General features: G+C 45.9%; 1 protein-coding gene across 1 annotated transcript in view; it reads right to left on the minus strand.

The window, feature by feature from the left end:
* The window catches only part of nlgn2a (neuroligin 2a), a 159,582-nt gene extending 137,788 nt beyond the window's left edge, over positions 1-21,794 (minus strand). The window contains exon 1 of the mRNA XM_079295478.1: positions 21,725-21,794. The gene's annotated coding sequence lies outside the window, so the exon portion shown is untranslated. The remainder of the gene's footprint in view (positions 1-21,724) is intronic.
* Between the last annotated feature and the right edge of the window lie 749 nt (positions 21,795-22,543).

Raw genomic sequence — 22,543 nt, forward strand, 5'->3', positions numbered from 1 at the left:
GTTGCTCGGAGTGATTATTATGATACTAACAGCACATACCCACAGACTGCGTCCTGTCCCGTGACCATGCCGACATCTTAACATCCGAGAGCCATGCTGTTATTCCCAGCTCCTGTCTCGAGTTCACAAAGAGGAGAGGCCGGGCGATGCTTGTGAAAGGGATCGGTAATCTTATGTTTGTTTGACCGTTAACTTACAGTCCTCTTAAATCAGTCAGTTAAAAAAAAATAAGAGCCCTAAATCTATAGATCCGGTATGGCTGATAGAAGGTTGGCAATATGGACTCAAGGGCGACGCTGGAGTCAGGCTGTAAAGCACAGTGCTGCTGTACGTGTGTGTGTGTGTGTGTGTGTGTGTGTGTACGTGTCTGTGTGTGTGCAAGTGCTGATGTGCTGTACACAGGACTCGTAAACAACAAGCCAACACAGGAGCAGACAGGACCCCAATCAAATCAATGCAGGTTCAACATATATTGCCCCTGTGTGTGTGTGTGTGTGTGTGTGTGTGTGTGTGTGTGTGTGTGTGTGTGTGTGTGTGTGTGTGTGTGTGTGTGTGTGTGTGTGTGTGTGTGTGTGTGTGTGTGTGTGTGTGTGTGTGTGTGTAGGCGAGCCAGATCACTGGATCAATGCACAGGGGGAAAGAGGCTGACAGAATAATGACCTGTCCTCTCTTTTCAGCAGCCTTCCTCTCTCTGTTTCTCTCTGGAGCCATATTCTCTACTTTCTTGCCCCCCCCCTTCTTCTCATATCCACTTCACCTTCTTCATTCATCCCTCCCATCTTCATCCTCTTTTCTTTCATCTTCCTCCTCACACTGGTCCAGGAATAACTCCTCTCTGTTGCCTCAGAGCTCACATATTTCCCCTTCATTCCCTCTTTTCTTCGTCTCACTCCACATCAACCGAGATCTTCCATTTATTTTGCTTTTGTTGCCAATCGCCTTTCTTTCCCCTTTTTATATAATTCTCTTTTCAAGCCCCCCCCCCCCCCCCGACTCCCAGCCCCAATAACTCAAACAGTCCTTTCTTTGCTGGTTCCGTAATGCACTTGTTATGGGAAAATATGTCATGGTCTTATGCTTTAGGATTGAAGAATGTAAGTCTTTAAAAGTGCAGGCACAAAACCTATTTGAGTAGATGATTCTATCAGTTTTGCATCCAGGTGTCTTGTTTTTGTTATCTGTTATCTTGTTATCTGTTTTCCTGTGCATTGTTTCTGTCTTCAAAGACGGCGACACACAGGTCTAGATTACGGTACTTCCTGATCAGCATCAGCTGAAGAGCATGACCCTCTGTATGTATGTGTGATATGTGATGGTAAAACAGGCTTATTCAGACTCTGTATTTCTTGTGACTGAACTCTTTGATTGGGTCACAGTGACCCAATCAAAGGAAGCAGTATAAAGGTCCATGTATCTGACTATGTTGTCAGAGCACCTCTAACAGATGACGGCGATGTGTCTGTGAGACGTGTTCTCTTTGCTTGCAAGCAAATAAAATGACTATTACAACTTTGATCGTTCATCCAGACTCTGTTCCATTTGACATTGATTTGTTAACACTGTAACACTCTTCTCCCGACTTTTCATAGAAATATTCCAAAACAATTTGGCGCTGTGAGCAGGGTTCGCTGTCTGTCTATCAGAGCTCCAGAGGGACTGACCGGAGGAGAAGGCCTCTCCAGGAATCCACAACTGAAGTTCCTGTCTCATACCTCATTAGCCGAGAGAGAGAGAGCCGGCAGACCCGAGGGAGTTTCTGATTGACGGTACGCGAATCCAACGAAAAAGAATTAATTTCTACAAACGGGTAAGAAAGTTAAAATTCCAATTGTAAAAGTAATGGTAAAATTATACTAAGGTCATATGATTTAACAGACACAGATGAATGGTCAAGTAGTCATTTTATTTTTTTTATTATTTGGGTAAAACAATTGTTTTTGACGTTCGTGTTTTCGTTTTAAGAGTGTGGTTCATGTAAACTCCCTTTTTCATTTTCTGGCATATCACTATTTGCACGCTTCTTACGTAGAAGACAGGATTGTGTTATACGGTGATGATTTAACTCAGAATAAAAACATTTTGAGATCGTAGACACAGATCGCTTGACTACAGATATAGGTTTGTTGTAAGACCGTTGTTATGCGCTAAATACGTGAATTCTACTAAAGTAATTGATAGAATAAGATTCGTGCGCCAATACGTGAATTCTATACTGATAGAATAAGATCGTGACAAATAATTAAACGTGAACTTCAAATAACATTTGAAATAAGAATCGTGGTTTTCCACAACATAACGTGAATTTCAAATAAAGTTTGAAATAAGAATCGTGGTTTTCCAACATAACGTGAATTTCAAACGAGGTTTTTTGCAAAAAGTTTTCCTTCGAGAGAATAAACATACGCTGTATGGTGACGACTGTACTGTAAAGGTAACGTTAACGTATCCACGCCTGAAAGATGGGTGGTAAAGATAGTAAGTGCGCGGAGCCCTCGGGTCCGATAGTGGATGTGATGAGACAGAAATATGGAAACGGGTGTTTAGAATGCCTCACATACTGGTTAAAGGAGTTTGGTTTTCCTGAAAACGGCTGATTGAGCGCCGCGAAGCTCAAAATGTTAAGAGGGGATTTAGAAGGTAAATTGAAACAGATTAAATGTACGAAGAAAGACCGAGTCAAAGACTTAGAAATAAAAGTGAAACATTTGGGAATGATAAAAGTCATAGAATGAGTCTGAGCAGCCCGATGCCAAGGTCTTACCTCCGATAATAAATTAATGTGGGACAAGGACAATCAGACTGCCAAACAATTGGAAAAATGAACTAAATTGGGATTCCCTGAAAGAGGCAGTTTTAGCCTATGATTAAAATTTGATTAACTCAAAACGTGCTTGGAGCAGAGAAGGAGGTGAAGCAGATACAAATAAGTTGATGTCCAAGAGGAAACAAAAATAGGTGTAACTGTTTAAAATAGACAGAGAGGCATATGAGCAGAGAGAGAGAGGAATGCAGGGGTGAGACACACACACACACACACACACACACACACACACACACAGAAGCACGCACACACAGAAACACAGAGATCTAAGAATTGTATCTCTACATGAGACAACGTTGTCTAACATTTACTGCTGAACTTTCGGCAGCTGTTTTGTTTTGTTTGTTTTGTTCATTTTTAGTCCTTGGTCCTGGTCTGGGGATTCCGCTTCCTGCTGTATGCTCCCCAGCCACAAACAACTTGAACGACACCCACCACTCAACACGTCGAGGATGAAGAAGACGAACGAGACTCGTCAAAATCTACAGAAGGCTTTCCGCCATCCATAAGCCTGGAGAACATCACACAAGAGAGTTGTGTGACATGCAGCATGCTGAACATGAGGATCAGTTCAACAACGGACAACAGAGAAGTTTCGTCAGCACAGATGCAAGCATGCCCAGCTGATCAGGGCATGAGAGGAAGCTGAAAGAGACTTTGAGACTTTGACACACACCAACTGAAGACGTTGTGTACCATACATGTGGCAGCTTGAACATTGAGGAACAGATGCTCACGCTCCATGAACAAGGAGTGGTGGGAGGGCTCGACAATCAGCCATCAGGGGGGTGCAGCAGGGACCGGAGTGAGACCAGAGCTGGACCAACGACGCGCACACAAATACAACACAGAGGGTGAGTTAACTTTAGATTCTTTAGATGACAAACTTGTACATTTAATACACACATTAGGAACTAGACAAACACCACTCACACCCACATATGTATTCGAATGAGATTGAAGGATTTAGAAAGTCACAGCAAGTCACGTTAACTGTTAAGAAAAAAAAAAAAGAAAATGTTTAGACTGTCACATACAGGCTGATTCACTTCACTGCACAGCACATGGGTTACGTGAACGAGATGCAAGGTTAGAGGAAGTAAGAGTTTGTTGGACAAAAAAGTACTGCTGCTGTCTGTTTCTCTGTGTCCCACACAATCTGAGTTTGTAAAGGGGGAGGAGTCCACATGTTTCCACATGTTTCCACATGGTACAGGCCCAGGACTGGTGTGAAGGACATGTCTGACTGGCAGCAAGTCAGACTCAATTCACTGACTTCAGCAATATAGAGGATCCTGGTAATGTACAGAAACAAAGGTGACTTACACAAATCAATTTTATCAGTAAAAAGAGTCATTCAACTTATGTTTGATAAAACACACACACACATCTGTTAACATGGCTGAGCTGTCTCAAATGAGAGGCTATTGAAAGTATTACACCTGTTTTTGAGTTTTTATTGAAGGCTGTATAATAATGGAGTGTGATGATTCACCAGTGTGCGCACTAAAATTTACCGGTAAAGAAAATTCATGGTCTGAGGGAACCAATTGAGTGACGATTTGGCGAACATTTGTAAGCAGGTTTGGTGCAGCCGCGAGCACCTCAAATTTCTAATCCACACACCATTATGTCACTCATCCCTCCAGACTTATTTCGTCGTCGACTTGGCCAATGCATATTTTATTTTATTTTAGTTTTTTATTTTTCCTGTACCTGTGCACAAGGACAGTCAATTTTTTGCTTTCTCATAAAGGAAGAGTCTCTACCTGGACCCAGGTGTCCTTAGGGTTATTCAGAAAGATAGGATTAGATTAGATTAGATTAGGACAACTTTGTTAATCCCCAGTGGGGAAAAACTTTTGCCACCCAAAAGCCCTGATGTGTTTAACAAAGCCTTGTGAAACAATCTGGTTGATTTACACTTACCAAATGGTTCAGCCTTTTTACGATATGTTGATGATATCATGATTTGCAGGCCGAAGAAGAAGCATGTAAATTAGAATAATTTAGACTTACAGTTGTCCTATTTAGGTTTTGGCTCAAGCCTAACCGTCCAAATTGCAATTTGCTCTCGATAAAGTTTCATATCTGGGACATGTGATCACAGCAGAGGACAAAAACCCTCCCTCCCAAAATAATACAGGCAATTCAAACTGTGCCTAAATTATGAACGAAGAAACGAATGATGAGCTTCTTAGGAATGACGTCATATTATAGAAAGTGGATCCCAAACTAGTCAGAAAGAGAGGTACTCCTCTCTTCCATGATTCATGGTAATATCTTTATGCGCAAGACGAACTGACCCAGACTGATTACTTGACTGCTGTTTTTAATGACATAGAGGACGCATTACTATCAGCTCCGACACTTGGACTATCTGAACTTGACACACTGTTCATACAATACGTTGACCTGAGAGACGGTTACATTACTAGGTTAGACCTCACAGCACCAGGACCTCTTCTGTCTGCATGCTGTTGCACGTGATATTGCGACACGTTTCCTTATGCTTTTTTTTTTTTTACAGATTAGAGCAAATGAATACAATAGATTTGCCTAACACTACTTTGAAACGATACTACCCTTAATCCTAACACTCTTTTTCCTCCTCCAGCAGATGGAAGGCTGATTAACTATGTAGTTTCTCTTCAACAGGTCTGCATACAGAGACCTGACCTCACCGACACTCCCACTAACGCTTTTGATCCCATTTCTACAGGAAATGCTGAAGCTGATGTTGTGAAGGCGATTTTTTTTTGTTTTTGTTTTAGGTTCGGTGTGTCTACGGAAATATTTCTCACTTAGGATATTCGATTGTTGTAAAATTATGTATGGCTTAGCTTAGATAGATTGCTATGTGGTCTCTTCCATTATTACGCTAAATTAGGTTACAGCAGAGCTTATCGTACTCATGGAAGCCTGCAAACTCGCAGAGGGTAACACTGTGACTATTCACACTGGCTGCAGATATGATTTTGGTGCATTATGGAAACACAGACAGTTTTCTAAAATCTGACGGTAAACCTTGTTTGCCTAAACATTATTTCTCACTGAGTTGACTCATGGGTTAGACCATGTGTCAAAAGGGGGGATGTTAAATGTTAAGCATTAAATGAAACACTTAAGACCAAGTTAGCTAAATGTTGTGCTGACACACACAGGTCTGTCTTGGACAAAAGCTTTTGGTTTTCCTCCCCATGTGGGCACGGAAGCACCGAGAGCACCATTTCCCTCAAACCGCCTTATGCGAACATAAAATGTAAACATATTGTGCACAATTGTCGTCTGCTCTATCTAACATAAGACAACAGGTGTCTGCTGCCCTCCCGAGACCAGCTGAAGGACCTCTCCATAAGCTGCAGCCTGGTGATTTCGTGGTGGTGAAAGATTTCAGAAGGAAGCATTGGAACTCACGACGTTGGCTGGGTCCATTCCAGGTCCTCCTTGTCACTCAAACGGCTGTCAAAGTAGCTGAGAGGGCAACCTGGGTTCACGCGTCACACTGCAAAAAGGTTCCAGACCCAGGAGAAGCTTCAGGTGAGCGAGCGCCTACACCAAGTGTCAGCCAACCGGCACCACCGAGGGACGAGAGACGGACGACGGTGCCATCGACAGATGAGATGCAGTGATTCACGGACGGGATCACGACGAGCAGTTAGCCGACAGACACGTGCGTGTTCTGTGTTAACGGTCTACAACTGGACGTGGATGCCACGCAAGAAAGACGGCTAGAAGAGCCCCTCTCGACACGTGTTTGTGCCAGCAAACACAAGAAAAGAAGACCGGTCAGGCTTCTAAAGGACGAAAAACTTTTTATTATAACTATATTCACATTATTGCTCGTTTTGTGTTCATTTTATTTCTGTATTATTCAATCTGTCTGAGCGGACCAAAGAGAGAGAGTGGCGAGATAACAGTGTCTCTGACAGTTTTGTGGAAACCTCACGGTGTCAACGCAAACAAAGCTGCTCACACAAACCAGTTGCTCGGGTGAATTCCATACAAACTTGGTGGCTGTTGCACTCTTTCACCATGGAACGACGACGCCCCTGGAGCCCACTGAGGAGAGTGGGGGGGACTCGTTTCATTTGTTGTTTATTTGTGGTCATTGGGTTATTTACTCTTCTTGTATGGCACCACAAACAGATGAGAAGCAACCACGACCAGCGCCACAACACGACTTTTGACTCAGACAATGACAACTCAACGACGCATAACCGTACCAGACGCACCGCAGTAAAAAACTTAAAACATGATTGGCTCGACAACAACCCAGGTGCATTAATCCACGTCTATTCAACAAATATGTGGTGGCGATACGCCAAAATTATCCTTTCACTGTTCCCGGGGTTGGGAACGGGCAAGAACATGTTACGTTTAGAAACTATTGATTACCGACTGAAGAGCTTCCTGAACTACACTCTTGCGGCGTTCACAGGAATCACTGAAGAATTGACTGGCCTGCGCCTTATGGTTATGCAAAATAGAATGGTTTTAGATCAATTGACGGCACCACAGGGTGGCGTTTGTGCCATTGTTGGGGAAACTTGCTGTACATATATTCCAGAAAATGACGCTGATGGTCATATCATTGCACAAGCAATTCACAACATCACTAAAATACAGGAAGCTATGGCTAAAGATGGTACTCCATCTCCAGACTGGCTTACAGGTTTATGGTACTCATGGAAGGGGATTTTGATACAAGCAGCCATTATCCTCTGTGCGTTCTTTGTATTCGTACTTTGCGTAATCCCACTACTCAGAAACATGATCTCTCACCTATTCACCAAACAGCTGACTATGTATTGTCGTGTGGCAACCAACGACCAGAGACTTGACCTGTTTCCTAGTACTGACTATGCGGACGACTTTGACAGCAACACTGACTCCTTTGATGATTTTGATGTGCAGGTCTAAAGTCTTTGATTTTTAATTATTTTATCTTTGTGGTTATTGAACTGTACTGCTTAGACAGTTTTTGATTATTAACCCTTGTGTTAATTGAATTATATTGCCTGCTACATTTATGGGATCTTTTATCTCACAAGAACAGTTTTTCTTCAGTTCTCTCACATGATGTATTTTTCAAATCATATTGTTGGGTAATACTTCTGTTGTAATTGAAATGTCCTTATAACATATTTTTACTATATTGTGTGATTTCTATGTAATCAAAGAGTGGAATGTTATGGGAAAATATGTCATGGTCTTATGCTTTAGGATTGAAGAATGTAAGTCTTTAAAAGTGCAGGCACAAAACCTATTTGAGTAGATGATTCTATCAGTTTTGCATCCAGGTGTCTTGTTTTTGTTATCTGTTATCTTGTTATCTGTTTTCCTGTGCATTGTTTCTGTCTTCAAAGACGGCGACACACAGGTCTAGATTACGGTACTTCCTGATCAGCATCAGCTGAAGAGCATGACCCTCTGTATGTATGTGTGATATGTGATGGTAAAACAGGCTTATTCAGACTCTGTATTTCTTGTGACTGAACTCTTTGATTGGGTCACAGTGACCCAATCAAAGGAAGCAGTATAAAGGTCCATGTATCTGACTATGTTGTCAGAGCACCTCTAACAGATGACGGCGATGTGTCTGTGAGACGTGTTCTCTTTGCTTGCAAGCAAATAAAATGACTATTACAACTTTGATCGTTCATCCAGACTCTGTTCCATTTGACATTGATTTGTTAACACTGTAACACTCTTCTCCCGACTTTTCATAGAAATATTCCAAAACACACTCTCTATCTCTTTCACAGCCACACTATCAAATCTTCATCATGTGCTTTTATCTTGTGTTCCACCCCCCCCCCCCTATCCCACTCTCGTACTGTCTTGTCTTGGTTCCTCTTGCCCTCTTTCTATCTATGCAGCAGAGCTCAGTCTCTCTCTTCATCCCTGCTCTTTCAACCCTTTTTCTTTAATGCCCCCCCCCCCCCCCCCCCCCCCCGTCATTCCCTGAGGTGTGTGACTGAGTGCTAAAGCCCAGGTCCCAGTAATGGGATAATCCTTCACATCAGAGCAGCAGCATCAGTCAGGCTAACATGTCGCTCTCTAAAAGCCAACCTCATCATTGGAATAGCCCTCCAATCTCTGCATCTGCACACCTTTTCACGGCAAATGTACACACATGCATGCGTGTGCTGATGGGACGCCTCATCGTCGAGCAACGGACCATTTCATTTGTTACCGGCCGAGTGCCGCTGTCACAGACAATGGTCCTGCGTTGCATTTACCTGCAGATAACCAGGGAGCCTACAGGATGTTTCTCTTCCCTATATGGTGGTTAAGAGGCACGTATGTTCCGTGGCATGATGTGGCGAAATGTATCTACGGCACACGGTAGATGCACAGCGGTCTTTGAGTGCAAGGTAAACGTGTGTGTGCATTGTGTGTGCGGATACAATCATATTATTTTGCTGCCTTGCACTCACGTTTCTTTCCTCCAATGTCAATGTGAAGAGTTTGGAACACCAGTGCACCTGTGTCTGTATGTGTACACACACTCACACAGGACTCTTCATGCCAGAGCTAAAACATCTGGGCTCCCGAGTGGCAGGACCGTCTGGGGAGCGTTGATGTGTTGCTTTGACTGCCCGTGTGTCCACCTGTTCCCAGAAATAGCTTGAAATACACAATCTCTCTGCAACACCTGCTGTGGACCTTACACAAGTGTAAGTGGAGACCACACGGAGACGAGCAGGGGGAAGAAGAGTCGTCATGGATCGGGAAGTTAGGAAGAGGCTGTGTGCGTGTGTGTGCATGAGCTGAATGAAAAGAGAAGCTGGGGCTCCACATAGCTCAGAAGTATGTTTTGAGCCTTCCTACCATCCAGATATGTGAGTGTTGAACATTTCTGACCGAATAGGTTGCACCATCATTGGTATTGCCTGGTTTTTGTTTGCTGTCAATGCATTTTCTGACCCATTAACTGCTATGGTTTGGTTTGGTTAAGTTACGGCAACAAACAGCACTTGGTTACGGGTAGGTAAAGATAGTAATCATGGTTAATCAGAGCCAGCTGTGACTGTTGGTCGGAGGCGGGATGCTAACATCAGCTTCCGGTCTTTAAAAGCAGACACGAAACGACCTACACGACCATTACAAAGAGTGGACCGCTTGGTTTAAGTTGGGGACATACTATGGTCCCGGTTGGGTGCTGAGGAAACACGGTTTCATGGTTAAAGGAAACCAACACTGACTGTTGATGGAGGACCAGGATCCAAACAGCGACATTTTGTACAACTAACAATCCTTTCTGACCTCGTCCCAAACAGCTTTTGTGGTGCTATTATAATGCCACGCTACCCCTACCGAAACAATCACTTTTGGCATGACTAAATATGTGTGATTGATGTGTTTGAAGGAGCAACCAATGCTGTCACTGAGTGATGAAAGCTCCTTTATACTCTGTACTCAGCAGGATAGCTAACTGTTTCCCGTTAGGGAAGGTTTCCAGAATCAACTCATCATCTGTGTCGACTAATACTCGAATTATGAATGTTTTTATCAATTTACAAACGCATTAAGGTGAGAGGAAATGAGATTGAAGGAACCTGAATGCATGCGGACAAGCAGAAGTAATGTGGTTGTATTGTCACACTTGGCGTCACATCAGGGAGAAGCCCTGACTTGTGTGTTTTCATGGAGGGCGACCTTTCAGGAGGAAACAAAGATTCTCCTTGACGACAGCGACGCAGAGGCGTAACGCCTGTGAACTTGACAGTGCGCCTCGCGCAGGAGACCGGCAGTTCCGCCTTTGATGCTGACGTTCATCCCACAACGCGATAAATAGATGAGACACTCGACTGTACCACTCTCAAGCCGCTGAGAAGAGATTGCGTATGTCGCTGTAATACGCACATCTGTGGATGCGGCAGGGGTCAGTGCTTGTGGTCAGTGTCTGCCGTGTGTCACAGTGCGTGCAGCCATGCGTACGTGTGCCCATGTGAGTGCGCGGTCATTTGATACTTAAGGAAAGTGCCGTTCATGCTTGGCTGGCTTTAATGTGTGCAGCCCGCGTGTGAGCGAGCTCGGTGTGTCTGCATACATTTACTGTACACTTCTTCTGAAATGATCCAGCACGATTGTGTACATGTCGTGTGCGTTCATGAAAATATAATGTTGCTCCGAAAAGGCAGCCTGCGGTAATGCTGAGCGTGACGTCGCGACGTGCAAAGCAGTGTGTGTGTGTGTGGTACGGACATTGTTTTCACACATGCAAATGCTAATTATACATATTCAAATTACGAACAATTCGTTTTTCTTCCCCTTTGCATTTATCTCTCCGGGACGCTTTCGTGCACTTCTCAATGGAAAGAAGCGGTTTGTATGCGGATGGCGCTTCGCTTGTCGTCCATAATGTGACGCAAAGAGCCGACAACAGGCGGATACTCCATCACAGACAGCGAGGTGAGTAATGACTCCCGCTTCGTGCCAGGGTCTGTACCACCCATCATGCATCAGTTCAAGAGAACATGATAGACTTTGATGTTCGTTCTGATTTAGCGTGCCACTGTTCAATGTAAGGAGCCCTGGCAGCAGGGAGGAGGTGGAGGCTGAATCCACCTAGACTCCTAAACTACCATTTGGGCTGAACTACAGCAAAGTTGACTCTTTCTAAGTAAATAAACACACACACACACACACCAAGACACTACTGTGACGAGGTGGTTTTTCAAGTCGGGGGACTGCAGAGATATGAGGCTGTAATGAAAAAGAGCCCCCCCCCCCCCCCCCCTCCAGCTCTGAAGCTGGGGTTTCAGGCTGGCGTCAGCTGATCTGAGCTTTATGATGATGACTGACTGCGAGTCATAATTTACCACCACTTCACTGCTTCCAGGGTGAGGATAATGGTGGGGATTAAGGTGCAGCAGGTGGAAGGGGGGGGGAATAAGCGCTGGAATAAGCGCTTTATTATGCATCTTCCCAGCAGTGTAACAGAACAAAGACTCAATATGTATGGTGTCTTGAAGGACATGGATCTGAATTGTTTTCTTTACAGAGAACTTTTGTTTCTATCTATTTGGATTTTCCAGGGATGCATATACAACATTGTTCGAGCATTTCAATTGTTGTAATGTGCTCTCAAACCATATTACAATTTTAAATGACGAGGCAGGTACTACAAGCAGCAGGGATCAGGACTCCAGACTAACGGCGTCCCGTCGTCCCCGGGGCGATAAAAAAATGATTATTATCCCTGATAATGCTTCAATGTAAACAACAAATCTGTGTTGAAATCGGCAGTTGGGGAGCTAGTTAGCGTTAGCTGTTAGCAGCCGGTGGGCAGCACAGTGAATCAGCATCTGTAAATCTGAATTCTACTGTTTTATTTTTATTTTTTTTCCTACTGAGTTAATTTAATACAATTCTATTCAGTGTATATACTGTGCATTTTTATTACGGTACTTTGTTTTCTTAAATTGACTCTGTTATTTTATTATATTGTGTATATAGTGTGCATTTTCCAGACCCAATATTTTATTTTATTGTGAACCCTGTTTGCTGCTGCCACAGACAAATTTCCCCTTGGGGATGAATAAAGTACATTTCTATTTTATTCTATTCTATGCTTTGGTGGAGAGTATTGTACTAAAAGGCCGGATGTAAAGATGGTGATGATTCGTGCCAACATCCTAGCAGCTAATAATTGTAAATAGGGTTCTTTATACAGTATAAAATGATGCACATGCTGAGAGAAGGGCTGACAGGTATGCTAAGCTCTGTAGACTCTGTCACACCAAGGATAAAGTTGGGATGGTGTTTAATATCCCCACCCAGCCCCGTATCATAGCGTTATCACTGACCTTGACATGTAGAACCCTTGGGAATCATTTGACTGTAATGCGTAAAACCACAATGTTTAACTTGTTCTCTGCTCGGCTCTGACTCTAAATCCCTGTTGGTCATGACTGACCTTGAAGTCTGGCTTTGACAAGAGTAAATGTAATAGCATTATAACTGTGGTAGAGAAAGGACTAGTGATAGAGAGGGGGGCAGTTGGCAGATCAGATTATTCCCTAAAACATATTCACCCTTGTGCTGCAGTGACAGCTGCGGTGAAACATGCCCGAGGCGAGTACACCTGCATGTGTCCTTGCCCGTTTGCATGTGCGTGACAGCCTGAACCATGGGAGCCACTTAGGCATCCAGCAGTCCAACGCAATGTGGTCAAACAACAATGGGGACTCTCCTCCACCAAGCTACAGGCTCTCAATCTAATGTCAAATGTCAAAACACTACCAGCAGGTGAGAAAAGCCACTGCTGTGCCTCATCAACATCATTTTCTCAAAAACACACACACACACACATGTTGACGTTTTTCTCCCGCCTCCATGGTAACATCCTCATTACACATCCGAAAAGATGGATAGATAAGCCCACGGCAGAACCAATGACTTGGATCTCTCAAGTCACACATGGCAATACCATCTTCTGCAGAATCCTTTCCCTCCAGCCTTAGCAACAGTGGGCCACCACATGAGCAGAAAGGAATCCATTCAGCACCCCCTGGGCATGCTCAGCTCTCCTTAGCCCTGCAGGCGTTCCGTCCCTTTGAATCTTCACCGTCTTTGCCTCTTTTCTTTTTTTGCAGAAGGCCAAGAGGGACGGCACTATAGCTCTGTGTGTTGTTATTACTTTTGTAAGAGCTGTCCTTACAGAAAGAACAGAAGTGCCGCTTGTCAAGGTTACAAGGAATATCAAGCACTACAAACATGCAAAATGGTGAAGCCACAAAAACACTTTCTCACCTCTTACACCCTCTGTTGGCCTAAGGTGGGAGCCTATGGGTGTGTCGTTCCACACACACATTTCATCTGCAAATGAGGAGCTTCACCAATTCACTCATCCCGCCCCACACAGCCACTCGTGGAGCCACTAGCGTAGTACAGCAGAGATATCGCTGACTGGCCTTCCTCCCAATTGGTACCTGCCAAAGGTGGTGATGAAGCACCAGGAGCGAACCCAGCTCACTTCGGTGGTGGTGGATACGTATATATTTCCCCCGTGCCACACAGGCGCTAACCCATGTAAGCTTTATTGTGACAAATCTCTCATCGCTACACTCTTATATTTCTCTTCTATATGCATTCCCCTCTGCAGTTTGCCGAAGCATTCTACATTTAATAAAGGGACTTCCAGACACATAGCTTCTGGCTCAGCTACAATCCACTATGATCCACAGCAGGAGACCTCAAGGTATGAATGAATCATGTATCAATGCGGCAAGCCCTTAAATCAGACCGTCCACCCACCTCACCTGACCCTTCATCAGACCACAGATTACACAAGTTCCTGCTTCGGTTCCATTTAGCACACCTAAAATCTACGTTAGGAAAGGATGAAAACTAGACGGGCTGCGAAGGGTGTGGTGCACCATGGAGCGTGGATAAAACGTTACAGACGTAAGGGTGAAGACTTCAGTGTAGAGGGAGCGTAGCACGGACCGCTGAAAGGAAGTCAGTCAGGAGATTCAGGGAGAAACCTGGAAGAAGGAAGGCGTGGTAATAATAAGAGGAATGCCTTAATAGAACAGAGGAAGTTGGGGTAAAGCATGAAAATAGGGCGGGACTTGTGAAGGGGTTCCAAGCAATGTAAACAGGAAAAAGAGTAAAGAGGCAGGAAAGGTTGTTATAACGGCCCCCCTCCATCATGATCTCTGAGAGCCTCCTAATTGGGCAAATCTCCGGGCAGGCACCCAGCTCTGGAGGACAGGTCAGACAGAGAGCAAGAGAGAGAGAGAGAGACGGAAGGAAGGGGGAAACATTTACAGACACAAGGAGGGTGCCATGAAAAGGTTGAGCTCTGTGAGTCTAATGAATTGAGGGGTTGTATAAGAGCAGCATTGACCTCCAACTCCCTGCTCCCTGCTTGCCATTTATTCCTCTTTCGACGCTCTCCAGCGATCGCTGCCCCCGTTGCAGATCTATGAGCAGCTGAATCGACTGAAATTTTGTGAAAAACAAATCCATTTGGCCTCTGGTGATGACACGACCGAGGCTTCGGGTGGCCCAGGGACCGGGTAGGAACAGTGTGGCCAATGAGAGAAGGGGAAGACGAGGACGTCTTCTTCAGAGGACTAATTTATGAGCGTCCTGATCAATGGGTTAATTAAGTGGAGAGTGGAGAAAATGGAGAGGGCAGGGGGATGGCCAGAGTGGCCAGTGGCAAAGAAGAAAAGGGGGGTGGATGGAAGGGCAAATGGGCGGAGGTTAGGAGGGGGATGACAAGAGAGGGAGACCGATTTTGGCAGGATGCAGAGGCAACTGTGGGGGTCCATTCCCTTGCGTGCTTAACTAAATTGACAATAATTCTCTGGTGGGGATTTGTAGTTACTGGTGATCATGAGATATCGGCTCACCGACTTGAATTAATACCACCCCCCCTCGTCAGATTTGTCAAAGTGGTGCAACATAAGATGTCAAGAACGCGTCTTTCAGAGAGACCTTTGGAAAAATCAATTCAGATATTCACAAACAAATCTCGAAAGGAAGAAATTACGTCCACCGTACTTACACAATGTACGCTTGCAGCTGTTCTGGCTTTCAGAATGTAAAGCACATTCTCCAGTGAGAGGGCTAGAAATGTGTTTATTCCCCACAACAGCAGAGAGAGAGAGAGAGAGAGACAGAGAGAGAAGCAGTGAAAGAAACACGGCCAGAAAATCCTGCTGACTTGCAGCCTTCTAAGTCGCCACCCCCTTCTCCTATTCCCCTTCTTATTTCCAAGTGTCTGGAGTTTAAACCCAAATGGAAAGAGACTGTTTCATGTAGGCACCGGGGGAGCGCTGGTTGCTTTCTTCCCAGGTCTTCATCTTTGCAGAAAAACCACATTCCGCCATCCAAAAGCGATACATGTTAGCATATATCCCGGCAAAGCAATCTCGCCACTCATTAGCAGTTCAGTTAGCACTAGCACGTGATCAAGGTTCCTGGCTAATTAAGGGGCGTTCTTCCTCTAATGCTGCGCTGTTCTTTACCTTCCACCTATACATTACTCTCTCTTTTACATTTATAGTCCACGATTCCTATACTTGTATTTATCATCTTCTATATTCCTATTGGGATCACTCTTGCCTCCTAAAATCCTAAATGTGTTCCCACTAAATCCCTTTCCCTCTTTCTTACACCTTCGGTAAATTCCGGAGAGAAGGGACATATGAAGGGCACTGCACAGGCAAGATGAGTCATTTTCACCAAGATACTGAAGCCTGAGGGTAGCAGATAAGTGCACTCAATAAAGCCTGGTACGAGTCAGACCACTGACATTTATGTCCCTGGTGCTGTGAGCCGCTACCTGTGCCAGTAAGAGTCCACAAAAAGCTGCTCATACAGGCTGTTTGTTGCAGGAGTGATCCACACACATTGGAATTTAGCCCCACTTTCCTGCTACTATTTGTCAGCAGAATAATTGCTTCAGCCTTGAGAGACAGTGTGAAGAGCCCCAGATGAATGATTCAACCGACGCGCATTGTTTTCTATGAAGGATGGAGGATGCACATGCTGCATCCTTAAATATTAAGAGAGAGCAAAAAAGAAAGTGCCTAAAGTTAAAAAGAAATCAAGGGGGAAAGGCGTGCCACAGGTTTTTTCCAGACGTTTGCTCTGTAGTGTGTGCACAAAGGCAAGACCGTGTGTGTGCGTGTTTGTGTGCGCACGTGTGTGAGTCCCTGATCATCCTGAGGGTTCGTGTTTTCTTTGCTGATTGTGACAATAACAGCGACGATCATCGCCTCCTCGGCATCAGCGAGCGCGAAAGTGTAACGCTGCCATTCTGGTGCTCATTCATCACTGTCGCACCTCTGCTTTCACACACACACACACACACACACAACTAAAACCAGGAACTCGGAAGGAGCTGTCAAGGAAGAGACATCCTAATTCACGACGTGGGCCTATTCTTTTCATTAGCGCCCGCCGTCACGACAGCCAAACCCCCGGCAGCCTAACAATGCATCAACTGGAGCTAGACGGCATACAGAAGCGCTCCATTTGTTTAGAGGTGATGGGGTCGGGGCTCAATTCTTGCTAGTGAGGTCGAAAGAGCTGGCGTACAAGCGAGCACGCTTGCCTGCACCCAACGCACCCACTCCGTAACAATAAATGCCATGGCAGTGGAGGAGGTAGTGGATATGTTTGCTGGAAACAGCTCACCCAGAGCTCCCGCAGGGGCAGCGCTCGTAAACGGCAGCAGTGAACCCCTGGGAGATCGCTACATACATCTCCACACCCTCAAGTGTCGCCATTAGCCGGCCCGCTCTGGTCACGCCTCGAGAAACCCCACTACCGCAAGCCACCGCCACTTATGCAAACAGATGGACATCAGATGGATAAAGTCCGGGGCCCTGTGCTACGGGACGGCCACCGACTACGCCTCCGCGGAGGCTCGTTATCTTCGACTGAAGCACCAACACACGCCGGCACTATAAGGGGAATATGTGTGTTTCATAACAACCCTCATCGTTATACTGTGCAGCCGCGGCGATAACACTTCAGCATGTTGGCCAACAACCGCCGCTACTGCCGCTGCCTGCCTTGCCAGCAGTGCCATTCAACTGGTCTTTCTCTGGCTAGTTGTTAGGGCTCCGGCTGACAGCTCATACTAATATGTGCGGCGGCGTGTCAGCCAATACTAATGTGTGTGCAACAGCAGGGGGAAGAGGTAGCATATAGCAGATGTTAAAGAGTGCAAAATAGAGATGATGGCGGTGTAATGCCCTCTCCCTCTCTCTCTCTCTCCCTCCCTCTCCCTCCCTGTTGCACAGTATGCTCCTTCACAGCTTGCTTCTCTGGAACACCCTCCTGTTTGCTCTCCAGATTGCTACCTCCGCTTGTGACATCCGCGCTCACTTGGCTTTCAGAGCACATTCTCCCCTCCTCCTCCTCCCTCTGTGTGTGTGTGTGTGGGGGGGGAGGGGGTTGGGGGGTAAGAGGGCAGCTATAGAGCGGTCTCTCGGACCCATTGACCCGCAGCTTGTTTGCGATGCTGAGGGTTTGCTGTGGCTACTCCTGACCTTGAGATGCTGTCAATACCATAACTCACTCAATTTCTCCGCGTCCCCATCGATGGCCCCGATGTAACAAAGATGTGCCGTGTGTGTGTGTGTGTGTGTGTGTGTGTGTGTGTGTGTGTGTGTGTGTGTGTGTGTGTGTGTGTGTGTGTGTGTGTGTGAGTGAGTGAGATAGCACGAGACTGTAATGAATAACACGGTGGGAGGGGAGGAGGGGGGACCAAAGAAAAGGATGTTTCATAAACACTAATCGCCAAATGTTGCAGTAAGATTTGTGTATTAAATCCCTGGACTATAAAAAGGATTGCAACGGGGTATTGCGGACAGAAACAAAGCACACAGCAGAGAAAACACAGGGAGGGGCCCTCGTTCTGCCGGAGGGATCAGCTGCACTGCTCAGGGCGACATGGATTCCGAACGTCAGTCAATCTGATTGGCCAGAAAGCAGGATGTAGTTAATCCCGTCTGTTGCTGACTTCACTGCTGTTGAGTCCATCAAATCTGTATCATACCTCCGATTCAGGACTCGCAGGCATGAAATCCCATTGCAGCCTCGCACCCCAATTGTGAAGGGAATTATTCTGTTCAAGAAATCACTCAGTGGTTTTAATTTTTTTTGTTGCACGTTTTTCTATTGTGTGGGGGGGGGGGATGTGGAGCTGTATCCAACCGACTGGAGAGGGGAGCTAGCAGTTGGGAGTTGTTCTGGGTGGTTCCTCACTGTCTCTGTCTTCCTTTTGGCTTTTATCTCTTTGAAGAAAAGAGGAGTAAATGTTCATTGATCTCGGCCGGTGGTCAGCCTGGTTCTATAGACGTGGGAGGAGTGGCGATGTGGAGACTCACGAAGCAAACATGCAGCGTTTCTTTTCTCTTTTTGATAAAAATGTATCAGAGAGTGTTCAACCTTGATCTAACCTTAATGAGCCCACAGGGGACAGCACAGCGCCGCTCGCTTCAGGTTGACGGACGACATGTGGGTCTGAAGACGGAGGAAGGAACGTTTGGGAGGGAAAGACACGAGAGCCAGGAGCAAACCAAAGAGCAGAATATGCTGCAATACGAAGAAAAAAAAGAAGATCAGTGAAAGCAGGGAGAAAGAGCGAGGGAGGGATGGCGCTGAGACGAGTAATGGCTGCAACCCCTCATCCCCAGAGAGCAGGGATCTCATTCAACAGGCTCAGACAAAGGAGAGAGACGGGCCACTGTGGGGGGGCTGTGGGAGGCGACGAAAACCGACACACTGAAGATGGAGGCCCTTTCCACAGAGCGCCACCTCCAACAATACCATATCATCTTTTACTTTTACTCTTTCAACAACCAACTGCCAGGATTCACAACCATTGTTAGCTTGATAAGAGATGATATCTGTCGGCTTATTGCTTATTTTTCAATGGAATAAAATATTTGGGCAGAACGATTTCATGTCAGGACACAGTTCACTGGGCGTTATCATATCGGGGGGGGGGGGGGGGGGGGGTTCAGCAACCAGCAATTTGGACATTGCAGCAGTCGATACGGTGATGTCAGTTGTTTTTTTATTGACTTTGTAGCTTTAATACACACTGGCAAATGCAGGAGCACACACAAGCAAAACAAAAGGTTCAGGTTTAAACTCTTTGCGGGGTTCATCCTCTCCAAAAAAAGAGGCTGCCATAGCAACCACACAAACTCCTTTCTCAAAGAGAAAAAATTAATAAAAAACACAGCCACAGTCCCTTTGAACCGAATGAATGAGTCAGCCGCAAATGGAGGAAGAAGAGAAACAAATGAATACACCAACGAGGAATGAAGGCAATAAAGGAGTCGTGCAGAGCGTGTATACGGTCTCACAGAAGCACACGGTCTTTGGCCGAGGGGTGGGGGGGGGGGTCCAAAAGTCAAATTCACTCAATGGAGTAGAGAGCGGTAGCACACGCATGATAACAAACACATGGGTGGTGACATGGGGAGGCCGGTGCTCCTATTGTGAACAGCTTGTCGTCAATTACCAGGCCTTGCTTTATTCAGAAGAGAGCATCCATCATAGAGCTATTTCATTTAACTAGCTTTGTTTTGTACTTTATTAGTAACACAGATGTGGTCACAGCAACAAGTACAGTGTCACAGAATCTGCCAAAACATCTGATAGACTCATCCTCGCCGTTGGGGAAATAAAGCAGCCCTGAAAACACGTTTCTCCACCTTCAAAGCAGTGACTGGCACACATAGTTTCCCTCTTCTGCTCCTCATCACAGAAGCGGGATGTGAACCAGGGAGCCAATTTCCTGACTAGTTTTCAGGGGGTCTTGCATGCTCGGGGACGAACCAGCAAACACAGGATGCTCACACACGTGAAGTAGTGTGTGCAGGCCTCCCTGACAAGGCCACCTAGTCTTTGTCTTTTCGTAAAGCCTGTTGTAAATCAGCCACCGACCCAAAACGAATTACAACACACCACATTGCACTGCTGCAGAGAAATGCATCACGATGCCCACCATTCAGTCTGTGTGTTCATATTTCTCTCTCACACACACGAATGCCTGCAATCACTCCTCACAATGCATTAGCGTGTCACCGTTATCCCCTTTAAATATCCACCACAGGTCTTCAAAGTTTCCAGCCAGCCGCCATCGAGATAACTAACAACACCTCTGCTGTGACAACATCTATTTAGCACAAGGACAGTCCCCCCCCCCCCCCCCCCCCCTACCTCCATTAAAATGCTTTATCTGCTATATAGGGCAGACTAGCTGCCTAACACCGAGGAGAGGAGCCGGGCTGAGCCGAGCGGAGCTGCCTTCCTCTTCTCATCGCCGCAGATAAGAACAGAGGTCTTCTTGTCCCCGCTGAATTCTATCATCTCGCAGGCCCTGCAGAGCCGAGCGCCCCACAACACCCGCACCAGCATATAAATGCGCCCCATTCTTTGTGCTGTGTGTGTGTGTGTGTGTGTGTGTGTGTGTGTGTGTGTGTGTGGAGGGGAGCATTTAGGGGGATATGTTGTCATCGCCTTGGTGTTTCCTGTGTCTTCTGAGTGTAAAGACCCCATGAAGATATGCTATGAAGGATGGTTTAACTTTTGAAGAGGGACCTTTGTGTGTGTGTGTGTGTGTGTGTGTGTGTCAGCAGCACAGGCCGGTCGGCTTGCAGAATTCCCCTTCCACTTCCAATTCATTCCCACTGCCATTCCAGACAATGCACAGTAGAAGAAGTGCACAATGACCGGGCCATATATGCGGCAACTGATCCAGCATTGCTGCAATCTCAGCGAGGCGCTGGGATTAATAAACTTCACATTGTGCACGTTACGAGGACAGAGAAAGAAGCTCGGCCCGACTGAATGGCAGCCTCTGTTTCTCTCGTTCCACCAGAGGAAGGGATGGGATACATCTTCACCGTCGTGAAGGAGCAGCTCGTCTGCATGAAGCACGACTCTCAGTCACAAACAGGTTCGACATGGACAGACGAGCAGATCGCAGACACATCCATACAACATGCAGATAACAGAAATGCTGCAGAATCCAACTAAATTGACCCACAAACCTGTTCAAGTGCAAGATGAAGTCATTCATGTGTTTCGGACAGTTTTTTTTCCAGTGGCCTGTTGACAACATGTATCTCCATTCATTTTCCAAAAATATGCTTATTTTTTAATCCTATATCGGGTTAGGCAACAGACAGTTAAAGATAGAAAATCTTTGTTTTGAACAATCCTCCTTTGAGCCCCATTTTTCTCATTCTGATCCCTCATTTCTTCATTTTTTTCCCATTATGTGTCAAAAACACCTTTCGAGCACAGACACACACACAAATGCTCTTGTATAATGCACATTAGGACAGATTTAAACAAGGTGTTTTAGTGTGTAACCAGGATTTTTGTGTCAGAATAACATCAGCCTACCTGTTAATTTGTGATGCCAGATTCCCACTGACGATTCCTCCTTCTTCTTCTCCTCCTCCTCCTCCTCTTCACTAAACCTTCCTCCAGCAGTGGTAAATGTCAAGCGAGCAGAAAATACTTGTTCCTTGAAAAAACAAAAAATTTAAAATAAATTAAAAAAACACCACCTTTAAAAAATACCCCCCCACCCCCCCACCCCCCCAACCCGCCCCCCGACAGCACTATCTCGTTCAATCCAACCGGGCCAGCAGGTGTGACTTCATGGCTGGAGACACCGACAGTGGAGACTGGACGTGAAGGATGGAGCTGTCCTCCCGTATTAAACACCACACACAGCGGGAGAGCGTTACAGCACGACTCCCCATCCGAGCAGGCGGGCTCGGCTCGGTCCCCGTCTTCTCCAGCACGGAAAGGTATTAATGCATTTCTCGGCAGAAAAGTCCGGTTTGCCTAAAGGGAGAATGCCTTTTATTTTAGTCGAGGCCTTAATACGACAAAAATACAAAAATAAGCCCCAAAATAACTTGTGTCCGCGGGGTCTCTGCAGCTTTGACAGCCGGGAAGCGTCACCTGTGGTCGCGGCTACTCAGTTTTATTCCAGGACGTCGTCGATAAATCCTCAATAAATCCCCTCAACGAGACCTCCGGTAACGCGGAGCGGCGGTTCGAGTCACGGTGCAAGCCTTGTCTCCGTAAACGGCGGACATTGACTGCGCGGTCCTCCGGTAGCCTCGTGTGGAAAGGATGCTACTGTCTCTGCTGCTGCTGCCGTGTGGATGCCCCGTGACCGCCTTGGCTAGCCGTCGCACGCGCGCGTGC

This window comes from Melanostigma gelatinosum (genome assembly GCF_949748355.1).
Source record: "Melanostigma gelatinosum genome assembly, chromosome: 23".
Taxonomy (NCBI): Eukaryota; Metazoa; Chordata; class Actinopteri; order Perciformes; family Zoarcidae; genus Melanostigma; species Melanostigma gelatinosum.